Raw genomic sequence first — 9,005 nt, 5'->3', positions numbered from 1 at the left:
AGGCAGCCAGAGGAAGGTCCTAATCAGATAGAAACAGTAATTGTAGGTACATCTGTTGGGCGACTCTGGGACAGAGACGTTGAATTCTAGGTCATCTGGACAAAAATGTCTTATTGCACAGCGATGTGAGAAGAGCCCCCAAAGCCCTGACCCAAGGGAGCAGGACGGGTTCCTGCTCTCCAACCTGCAGTCTTGGTCTCTGCAGGATCAGGCAAGCCTTGCAGGATCTGTCACACACCTCATCGTCATGAGATTTTTTTCTCCAAAGTACGAGAAACATCTCTGGGTTTAGCCCAGAGCAGAGACTTTGGCCCAAATTTTGCAGAGAGAAAACTCTGCAGCAGTGAATCCTTGCAAGAGCAGAGCCCTGGGTTTGCCCAGAAGGTCTCCAGTGCTCGGCTGGGGACAGAGTGGACACCGGGACACGTGGCAGGCTGTGTCAAGGAGGGGATGCTGCGACACAGCAGGACCCAGCATGGAGAGCTGCGTGATTGCAGCCATGCCCCATGCCTCCTCTTCCTGCCCTGGTGCTGCTGGCTCTGCCAGCTCTTCTTCCCGACACTTGTCGAGGAACAAGCTATAAGGGATCTGACGAGGGCACTGAGAACTGCCCATCACGTCGGAGGGTCTTGGGCTTGAGCAGCGGTTGCAAATGAGGCTCCTACAGGCAGAGGGGATAGCCAGAGGCAAACGGTGCCTGGCATGCAAAGTGCCCGCAGGCATCCTTAGGGACTCGGGGTTCCCGCGATGGCACCCCACGGGGACAGCCCGGGGACGGGGGTGCCCCGGTGCGGCAGTCGTGCCATGCACACCAGGGCTGCCAGGCATCATGCTGGCACCAGCAGCCCCTGCCTGCAGCTTGTATGCCTGGGCACAGCTGGAGGCATTGCTGTCCCGAGGAGATACAGACACAATAGAGAGACACAAAGAAAATGATGAAGGGGCTGAAGGATGGGATTTAGGAGGCAGATTAAATGAACTAAATCTGTCTAGCTTTGCCGATCAATCATGCAGGCAGGAGCCGGATAACTGTCTCTGAGTGCCTGAAGGGTGCAAACACTGAGGGAGAAGGAAATTACTTAGGGGACTTTGGGGTGTCAGAAGGGGAAGAGGAATGCCAGAGCCGCTGAATCAGCTCTTCCTGCTGTTCGTGACGGGTCTTCAGGGACAGGGGATGGGACTGAGGCCCAACCAAACCATGCCTGAGCTGCAAGGGAAGCTTCTGGCCCATGGCTGGCACGTCAAAGAGGTCTGCAGAAATAGTATATGGGATGAGGGGAAGGTGATGGAGCAAGGAGAGCATGGTGGAATAATGGGGCTGTGCAAGGAGAGCAGCGGGATGAGGAAGGTGGGACGGGACTGATAAGCAACTGCAAAGATTACATTTTCTGTTGCGTCTGTGTTGTTACAGACCTTCGCTTTGGCAACAGGGATCCATGGGATGATGTCATCATGCCTGCATGGAGTTTGTCCGAGTCAGCTGTCTGTCCTGGAGATGTCTGGGCAGAAGCTATGGTGGGAGACCCCAGCACAGGGGAAGGTGGTCCTCTGCGCAGCAGTCCATACACAGACCGTCTTCAAATGCCACAGGGACGGAGGTCACCCAAGTCCTCGTTGTCACGGAGAGAGCTCAGCCCAGTTGGTGTTGGGGAGGGACGGTTTTGGGTGCCCTCCCAGCAGAGAAGACCTGTCACTCCTCCCTGGTGGCATTCACAAGACACATCTCCCAGCACCGTGGACCAGACCTGCCACCCTCCATACTACCTTCCTCAGCTGCAGAGCAGGGAGCAGCACTGGCTTGCAGGACGGATCATTTTAACTTACCCCCCCCCATGCTGGCCTCCCCGCATCAGCCCAGACTGCTGGTTTATTAGGGCCTCTGGCAGAGCTCTGCCTTGTTCAGGCTCTTTATCTGTTTTCATTTTCTATGCACACCTCTGGGGCACTGTACAGATATAAAATAATCAAAATGACAGTCCCCAGATAAAGGCCACTTTTGTTAGGAACACACCAAGTTCTCATGTAAAAGCATACAAATGGCAGTTTATTTTCTATCATCTCAGCACCTTTTGGGTCTTGCAAGCATTGAACACCTTGCGAGTCCAAAGGAAAATATCCTGGTCAGCTCTTTCACACCTGTGAAACATGATGCAGTGCATAAAGTTCAGAGCCAGGAGTGAATAACAGCAACTTTCATTAACTGTCAAGTGAAACCAGAGGCAGGCTGAAGTGCTAATTCCAGTTGGGACCCGTTCAATAGCAAATTAACCTGCCAGTGATCTCCCAGTAGGCTACTGAACAGAGCAGAAGGAATAATTTGAAACTAGGTTTGTAGAGGTAGGTAATATCTTTTTTATTAGATCAGCAGATAATTTGTAGCCAGATACTTATTCAATGAGCCTCTGTGTGCGTGAGTGGCCATCTGCCTCTCCCTCTCCCCCCCCATATCTGAACAAACGATGAAGACCTTTACAGATCTTGCCTTGGACTGTTTGCACGTAGGCAAATCCCGAGCGGGGGGTCTGTGATGGACCTTGCGCATTGGAAGATGGGGCTGATGACCCATGGCAGGAAGGGCGCGAGAGCATTTTTGGTGCCGGCGCTGAAGCCGGCTTTTGCAAACCCTTGCTCCCTGCTCCCGTAGGAGGGGAGGGAGCAGAACGCAGACTGAGGAAGGCCACAGGAATGACTGTAAAGGCTTTTGCATTTTCCCCTCCATCGCTGGCAGGGAGAGACAGGGCAGGCTGGCAATGAGCGGTGCCGGAGGAGCATTACGTCACCCGCGCAGAGCCGCGTTGGCTGTGCGGTACCCGAGGAGGAGGATGCTGTCTCCTGGCAACCCCCGCGCCTGTCACATACATCAGCATCAGCAGCGGATGCAATGCAGGACCCATCGCCTCTTGCAACACCCCTCTGCCAAGAGGGGAGCTCACCGCCATACAGCAAGGGTCTTGGGGCTTTGCTGGGGGGTAATGAGGTCTCCCATCTGATGTGGCTTCCCGGCTGCAACTCAGGTCCCCAGCACCCCTTGAAATGGTCTTTTCTGACACTATGGGTAAGAGTAAGAGCAGCTCTGGGGCTGGGCGGTGACAAGGCTTCTCAGCCAGCAACAGGAGCAAGCGCAGTGTCAGGAAATCAGACTCTAGATAGGATGGCTCGCACCCAAAATTGAGCACCATGCTGGGCCCAGCTGCAGAAACCCTGTGCTTGTCCCAGCTGATGGGTCAAGACACCCACCCTTGCTGTCCACAGGCAGCAGAAAGGGGGCTGCTGTGGCACTGAGGGTCTTTCCTGCAATACCAGCTCCAATTTTCTCCATGCTGGGAGGCAGGGACAAGGATGCAGAGAGCTGCCAGCTGCAGCCAGCACTGGGTCCTGTGGGCACCCTTTTCCTCCAGGGGTGGGGGACGGCAGCAGCTGAGCAGACACCATCTCCACGTGGAGTTGCCATCAGTCTGGGCCAATAGATTCCTCTGGCACGGCAGCCACTGCCAGCCCATTTCACTTACCTGAGTCCTCCAGCACTCCAGACTTTCACCTTCTGGCCCCCAAAGGGAGGGAGATGAGGCAAAATATTTGTGCCTTCTCTGCTGGGGGATGCAGGGTATGTCTTAATCCATCCCCGACTTTAATGCAATGTGCCTTCCAGAGCATCTCTCCATGCTGTGCCTTCTCCCTGTGGCTCAAAGCCCGAGGTCCACCAGCAGCTCTGTTCTCTGTTTGGTCTCCATAGTCTCTGGCCATGCAACTCCATCACACCCCACGGCTGTACCCTTGCTCCGATCTCCCCACGTGTGGATGGTGACTGCAGGTCTGTGCAGGCGGAGGCACCCCAGCAGGAGCAGCACAGACGCTGGTATAAGAGGCAATAAAGGCTGTGAATTGGCCTGGGGCTGTCAGCCAGGGCCTCTCCTTGCAACTGGCAAGCTGCCTTCAGTCTCACAGATGAGTCCTACAGCACCAGCCTATTCAGGGATTTCTACTACTAGCCTGGAAGGGGAACGGGGATGAGGCACAAGAGGAGTGCTTTCCCTGCTGGAGGATGCATGCTGGGGTGGACTGGAGGAGGGGCAGAAGGATTGGGAAGCAGGAACAAGGCACAAGCACCCAAGGAGATCTGCTCCCTCTCAAAGGAGATGTCGGCTCCTGAGCTGCTTTGAGCCAGGGGCTTAATTTGCAACTGATTCAGCAGCATAGCAGCATCCGTGCTAGTGGGGGGGCCGGAGACATTCAGCATCCCCAGGCTGCTCCTGCCAGCTAGGAAAATCCCCGGTGCCTGGCAGCCGGGGCAGCGATGGAGATGGAGCAGGAGTGCTCGAAGGGCCGGCAGCTGAGCAGCCATCAGCTCCTGGAAAAGAGCCACGATGGTCCCACTCTTCCTGACCAGTCCATGCTCACAGGCTCCCACAGCAGCAGGGGAGATGAGACTGGAGGGAGGAAAGCTGCGTGGAGGGGAGATGGAGAGAGAGGAGGGGAGGGAGAGTGGGGGAGGGCAGGAGAGGGAGCGCCTGATGAAGAATACGGGAATGGGAGGCAGACAGAAAAACTAATCGAGGATGATTGAGGGACTGAAGGAGGACGAGTGAAAGATTGAGACAGCGTGATAAAGAATATGTCAGACGGACAGAAAAACTAATAAAGAATAATAACCACCCCTGGCCGAATGCAGCACACGCACCTGCCTGTGTCTGCATGTGTGAGCACAGGCAGCGTGTGCCCCCCTGCCCCGTGCTCAGGGAGGACACATAGGGACACGCTCTGTGGCTGGCCACACGCACGGTCCCCCCCTCGGACATATGGTCACGCACAGAGCATCTCTGCCGGCGCAGGCTTGCATGCACACAAAACCCTGTTGGTAGCCCCATGGAGTGCTCTCAGCTGTGCGGGGAGGAGGACGGCATGTGCGTGCAAACCCAGGCACCGCTGGCAGCTGCTGCCCACACGCTGGTGCTGGTCACTGTCTCCCAGTATGTGCTGTGCGCAGTGTGCTGTGTACCCCCACGGTACCCAGGCTGCTGTGGACACCCCTTCATCTCAGGACAGGGGAAGGATGAGGGTGCTTGGAGGAAGGTTCGCCCTCAAGGCGTTTGTCTTGCCTGGGTTAGTAGACAAGACCCAGCTGTACAGCCCAGGACGCAGGACCCCACAAAGCCTCTCCTACCCTGTTCAACACTGTCTTTCCTTCAGTGGATCTACACTTGCCACCTGGTCTTTGCCCATCTTTGCAGCATTTACATACACTGCCTGGTCCTGGCATTTATTCTCTGTTTCTTCTACAACTTGAGATGCCATAGGAGCATGGGCATGCCCTTTCTGCTCCTCCCTCTTCATAGCCATCCTCCTTGTGCTTCCACTCCCCCCAGCCCTTGCTCGGACACCGTTCCCAGGTGACATAGCCCCAGGGAGGCTATGGGCCAGGGAAGAGAGCTGCTCTGGCTACCCCTCCCCGTGCACAGGGACAGGCTATGGAGAGCTATCCTAAAAAGGGCTGCATGCCATGTTTACTTGTGGGGCAGGCTCAGCCTCCACTACTTTGCTGTCTCCACTGAGCCTTGCAGGCTGCTGGGTTAAACAAGAGCTGACAGGGTAAGTGGAGGATTGCTCCCGGAGCAATGTCTCACCTGCATCGATATCCCTCCCCCCGGCCACCACTGACCTCTGGCCCTGGAAAACTCCCAGAGAGTGTCCAGCTCCAGACAAGGCAGGAGTTGATTAACTGAGTTCAGCTCCGGAGCATGTGGGAGCTCCGATGTCTCTCATTTTGGTTTGGGGAGGTGGGATGCTCATTTCAGACTGGCTGAGAAAAGTCTGGTGCCACAGGACAGGAATGAGGAAGGACAGACCTCAGGCTGGCCAGGCTGTGGCTGGTGACTCATTCTAGGTCACCAGGACTGAGGACATGCTGCCAAGGTGACCAGGACCTCTTTCCAGGCACAAGGCAGTCTCTGGGGGCCCTCAGAGGCTGGTGCTGGGCTGCTCTGGAGGAAGAGGATGGGAGGACAAACACAAGGGATAAAGAAAGACAAGAGGGAGAATGCTGGACGAGACAGCCCACAGTTTCAGCGTGAGAACTGTGGTATTTGGTGTTTCCTGGTAGCTCCCAGGCAGGGCGAGGATCTCACAGAGCAAATGCTCAGCTTTGCCAGGAGTGGGGAAAACCAGCTCCCAGAAGGCTCAGCTGTGGCTGATTTTACTTCGCGTATGTGACCCATTTGGGATCTCACCGTGTCCCAAAGGCTGTTTGACAGGCAACATCTGTGAAGGGTTCAAGCGTTGCCTCTGGTGTGCTGCTGCACTCAGCCGTTGCTGGTGGCTGTGCTGTTGGAGCATATGCCGGAATCGCATCGGGCTGGAGGCGGAGCCCTGGAACAGCAAGTAGGTTTTTATCATCTCTTCATCTCTGCAAATTTGAGTCATGAGCATAATTCAGCAGGTTTCAGGCTACGGAGAGCTACGCAAGGCAGGGGAAAACAACCTCTCCTTTGCTCTTTGGAAATGGTCAGTTCTTCCCCACCCACCTTACCCCCAGCAAAGCATTTTGGGGTGCGGGTGGTGTCATCAGCATTTCGGATGAGCTTGTCCACATGGTGAGGGAGCTGTTCCATGGCAGACCTACTTTGGCAGCCAGAGAGGTCCTGGGAAAGATGCCATCCTTTCCAGCAAGCTTGGAAAGGGCTGGGATGAGCACAGCTTATCCCGTCAAAGGAATGCCGTGCCCTCGCAGCCATGCTTGGAGGTGGCTGCTGGGCTGTGATATAAATAATGCAGGGAGCGTGGTGCCGCCGGGCCTCCCACACGTGAGTGACGGGTCTGCTTGCAGTAAGCAAGCATGGCACGTGGGAGCTGCTCAATCTGTGCACCAAGTATGCACGGGGGAGTTTGACTTGCCAGGGCCAGAGGAGAAGGTCCTCTGTGAAACAGAAGACAGCAGAAACACTGGCCAGGACCAGGAGCAGAGCAGTGAGTGGGACGGGATGGAGAGCATGGGGGAATGCTTTAGTCCCAGGTAAGACAAGGTAGGGAAAGAAGGCTCCATCCTCCCTGACACCTTCCCACTCGCCTTACTGCTCTGCATCTCCCTCCTGCCTTATTGCTTCCCCTGGTCATCCCTCCCCTGCACACAAGCCTGGCCCCAGTGCTTTGCACATCCACCTTCCCCACTATCCTGCCCAGGCTTGGTGCAGTTACAGCTGAGCACCGCTGGCACACAGCCATTTGCTTCCTTCAAGGCTTTCCTGCTGGCTTTGATTTTTTTGTTGCAGCAAGGTAGTACGTGTGCAGGGGCAGGTGGAAGTGGTTGCTTGGAGTGGAGCACACAGGATGCACCATCAGGGTGATGTGTTTAGTGTGTGGGCAAGGCAAGATGACCTTTATTATCCATTTCCTAATGACGGACATCCTCCATTTGCAAACCTCCACTGTGCTTGAATAGAAAGCACTGAGCTTTGAGGGTTTCCCCAGCTTTGTGAGTGGTTTATGTTTGAGTCTGCCTGATGAAGGATGCGCCGCTGGGCTGTGATATTGCCATGCAGGCAACAAATTGTGAGTGGGCAGAGCAGCCTGCCCCGATGGTTTCTCCAGATCAGATCCACATATTCACAGGGAAACTGAGGCCTGACCAGCTCCAGCTGACTCCAGAGATGTTGCTCAAAGACCTCACAAAGTCCTGGGAGAGCCCTTCATTTGCTAGACCAGCAACAAAGGGCTGTCCCGGGTCTGTGTGGTCTTTGATAAACCATTTAAGTCACTCACTCCCTGCTACTTTTCTGAGTCTGCAAAGCAACCTGTGCAGCCCTTTCCTCAGATCTGGAATTATTTCATAGGGCAGGAGGAGAAGTGAAAAGCAGCTAAGGACAAGGCTGGGAGACACAACAGCAAGGCATCCACGAATTTCCCCTGCTGACTGTGAAGAGGCTCAAAGCTCATCTCCGATAGGTGCAGAGATGCTGCTGCAGCTCACGTCCATGATTTTGCCATGCAGCTGCCCACAGCCACCTTCTCCTGCGTGGTGGGAGACCCAGGTGCTGTTTCTGCAGCAGCATCCCTCCATCCTTTCCAAGCTGCAGCAGCCAGGAGAGGGTGGCCATTATGGCCTTGTGTGACAGCCACTATCAACTTCTTTGCCTATTTACAGCACCCCTCCAGCTGACAGCCGTCTTTGTGCCATCACCAAGGGTTAGTCTCAGCTGTCGAGTTCCAACCCCTGATGCCCAGGTTCAGTCTACACGTGCAGCTGCTTGCTCACAGGGAGCTGAGCTTCCCAGGCAGGGTAGCTGGTGGGGAAGGTGTCCGCTTGGGGTTGTGGTTGCGTGTGTTGGTAGTCTGCCCACAGCCCAGCATAAGCATGTTATAAATCACACTCAGTGTGGCAATGCCAGAGAAGCAAACACCTCTGGTCTGTTGTTGCATGGTGCCGAGTGTAACACCGCGGTGGCTTATGGTGGGAGCCTCAGTGTTATTGCGATGCTAACTAATCAACAGTATGTGCAGAAAGACAAGCAGGGCATGACGGGGCTCCAGAGCACCCCAGCTCCCTGCGGCACTGGAGCTGTGACAAAGGCTGCTGCAAAGAGAGAACTGAGGAATGGCTCGGTATCCACCCTGACATTGCAAACCTCCATTTTAAAGCCTTTTGAAAAAAAAAATCTCTCTCCAGAGTCAAGTCTGGTAACTTCACAATTTGGAGCTGTTTCACAAGTGAAAGTGGGACTCATCCGGGTTCTGCAACAGATGCTGGCTGTCCATAATGAGATCAGGCTGGAAAGAAAGGCTCAGGGAGCTAAGATATCTGATGCATTGCATCCGTTAGCTTGGAAGAGCCCAGGAAAGCGAGTTTTAGACAGCCACCTTTTCTGAGGAGTATGGGTGCTGAGATATCTGGTGATTGGCACCCCACTCGGGGTTGATGGACAGGCTGGGAGGGAAAGGCAAGCTTAGGGAGGGCGGGCAGGCACAATTCCCTCTCCGCTGGAACAGAGCGTGGCTCCCAATTGCGCTAATCGCAT

This window comes from Aquila chrysaetos, chromosome 22 (assembly GCF_900496995.4).
Source record: "Aquila chrysaetos chrysaetos chromosome 22, bAquChr1.4, whole genome shotgun sequence".
Taxonomy (NCBI): domain Eukaryota; kingdom Metazoa; phylum Chordata; class Aves; order Accipitriformes; family Accipitridae; genus Aquila; species Aquila chrysaetos.
Note: the sequence above shows the minus strand (reverse complement) of the source record.